Source organism: Chiloscyllium plagiosum, chromosome 7, assembly GCF_004010195.1.
Source record: "Chiloscyllium plagiosum isolate BGI_BamShark_2017 chromosome 7, ASM401019v2, whole genome shotgun sequence".
Classification (NCBI taxonomy): domain Eukaryota; kingdom Metazoa; phylum Chordata; class Chondrichthyes; order Orectolobiformes; family Hemiscylliidae; genus Chiloscyllium; species Chiloscyllium plagiosum.
The window spans coordinates 108,669,454-108,672,484 of NC_057716.1; positions in this window are offsets into that span (position 1 = coordinate 108,669,454).

A 3,031-nucleotide genomic window follows, 5' to 3' on the forward strand; every position below is an offset into this window, starting at 1 on the left:
ACTGGGAGGGTCTTGCTGGTTAGGGCAATTCTCATTGTTCCTGATACCTCACTGCTCCATATTTGGGGGAGGGGGGGTGGCTTGCTGGGGTAACAGAGGCTCACGTTGGGAGGAGACCATGGTTCTGTCTCAGATATAGGCTTTCAGGATACCTGGAACTGCAGTTCCTCTCACTGTCAACAGAAACCACTATCGACTAGGGTAAGGTCAAGTAGAAAAACTGGAGAGGAACGCGAGGGAGAACGGATTTACAGGAACCCCACCCTGTGTCAGGCCAGGCATCTGCAGAAGCTATGTTCATATCTCCCCAAGGACCAGGCTGCGTGGGGGAGGGGCTGTCATGATAATGTCATTGTAATGAATAAAATTGGATTTGGAAGCTGGGCTCTGAGCCGGTGGCTGTATCCCCAAGATAATTGGTGTGAAGACCCATGTGGGTCACTCATGTCCTTAGGGAAGGAATCAACCGTCCTCACCCTGCCTGGCCTACATGTGGCCCCACCCCTCACAGTGATGAGGCTGACTGTAAACTGAGGTCCCCTTTGTGGGGTGATGATGTCAGTCAGTGCTACAGGAACCCCCTCCTGACAATCGGTTTACAAATGGTTGACCAGGGTCACCTCCAGCAGCCTCACAGCCACTCAGTCACTGCCCCCCCCCCCCCGCCCAGGGAAGGCAATGGACAGGGGTATCTCAGTGTCTCCACCCTGGTGGGAGGGGTGGGGGGATTTCAATGTGCCTGTTGGTCTCCCCGCTCGGGCTGTAGACCAAGTTGTGAATGAGGACAGGGCTGTCCTCTTCGGAGAGGGGCTGGTGAATGGTTGACGGAGGGATATCAAATGCAGGCTGAGGTTGTTGGGAAGGGTTTTCGGGAAGTTGGCTGATGATTGAGTGATCGGTGTGAGGAGTTGGAGATGTAAGTGGCTTAAGGAGCAAGCAGGATTGTTGAGGAGCACAGAAGGGAGTGGGGGAACTCACTTTGACCCAGTTACACTGAGGGGAGAATGAGGGGTTCCAACAGGGTCTCAGGCAAATACTGACATGACCATCTAAACAACCCGTCACCATTCAAACCCACCCCCTCACCAAGTCATCCAAACCTGTGAAACCCCTGAACTTAACGACGGTGTATCTCGAGGAGAAACCTTCTTTTGTGTCCAATAAAACAAGACGTTTATCAAAATATTCTGGTTAAAATTTTGTATGAATTATATTTGTAACATTTCTGGTGAACACTGTATGCTATTTATTCAATTTGTAATTTATCTACTCCTCCATCTTTGTCTTATGGTAATGACAAAGCATTTATTTAAATAAAGATTCATACGCATCACCCAGACAGTGTCCCTGGATTTCACATGGAAACCGAGAAACTCAAAGCACTGGAACCTGCCGCCGCGAAGAGAGATCACGACACGAGAGTGGGTAGGGGACACGGATACCAGGGAGAGAGGGGGATACCAGGGAGAGAGAGGGATACCAGGGAGAGAGAGGGGGATACCAGGGAGAGAGAACATGGGAATCCAGTACCACAGCAATACGGTTGCCTCTTAACTCCCCTCTGGGATGGGTATTAATTACTAGCCCAGCCAGCAAAGCCCTCATCCTGGGAATGATTTTTTTAAAACTAGTGCAGGAATTGATTTAGATTAAATTCCCTACAGTGTGAAAACAGGCCCTTCGGCCCAACATGTCCACGCCGACCCTCTGAACAGTAACTCACTTCCCTCTAACTAATGCACCTAACACTATGGGCAATTTAGTATGGCCAGTGTACCTGACCTGCACATCTTTGGACTGTGGGAGGAAATCAGAGCACCCGGAGGAAACCCATGCAGACACGGGGAGATCGTGCAAACTCCGAGGCTGGAACCGAACCTGGGTTCCTGGTGCTTTGAGGCAGCAGTGCTAACCACTGAGCCACCGTGCCACCCTAGCCAATTGAGCCAATGCTAATGTCATCACCAACATAGACAGCACTCTGCACAAATAAAAACACATTGAGTTATATTTAATCAACTCCGCATCAAACGAGATCAATATTTTAGACAGCACTGAGCAAGCATCAACAGATAGGACAACCGAAACACTGCGAGAGTCCCTGAGCACTCACACAGCAAAGGGGGTCGGAACATCAAAATTCAAAAACATGAAGTACTTCTTGTCTCATCAGAGAGAGAGCAAGGTCACACTACACGTCACACTCTAGATTTCACAGCCCATTGTCGGGGGGAGTGGGCAAACACAACAAGACTGGCAGAGGGAGCGGGGGCATAAACAGGGGAGGGGAGAGAATTTGATGGCAGAGCAGTGGGAGCAGAGGGAGAAATAGCAGGTAAAGGTGAGAAGCAACAGTTCCAGATTTAGTAAGAGACAGGGAAAGGCAAGTTGGAGCGGACGGTCGGAGTAAATAGACCAGGGAGGGCGGTGGGGGGGGATCAGAAAGAAAGTGGGCAAGGGAGGGTGTGTGGGAATGTAGTTAATGCAGGAACAGGCCAAGGGGAAGGAAAAGAGACTCACAGAGACACAGAGAGCGGTAAAGAGGTTGGGAGTGAGAGGAAGTCAATTAAATAAACTTAGACAGACAGAGATATATGCTAGATTCAGAGAGAACGAGAGAGGAGAGTGAGCTGGTGAGACAGAATAATAAGAGTTGCATGGAACAAGAGAGAGATGTAACACATTCATAGAATGGAGTGAGTTACACAGGGCAAGAATTGTAAAGCAATTCAGTAACACAGGGCGCTGGGGGGGAGAGGGGTTACTGAGTGACAGTGTGAGGGAGCTGGATTAACATCAGTAGGGATACAGCCAGTAACACATGGCCCGGGGGGGGAGAGGGGTTACTGAGTGACAGTGTGAGGGAGCTGGATTAACATCAGTAGGGATACAGCCAGTAACACATGGCCCGGGGGGGGAGAGGGGTTACTGAGTGACAGTGTGAGGGAGCTGGATTAACATCAGTAGGGATACAGCCAGTAACACATGGCCCGGGGGGGGAGAGGGGTTACTGAGTGACAGTGTGAGGGAG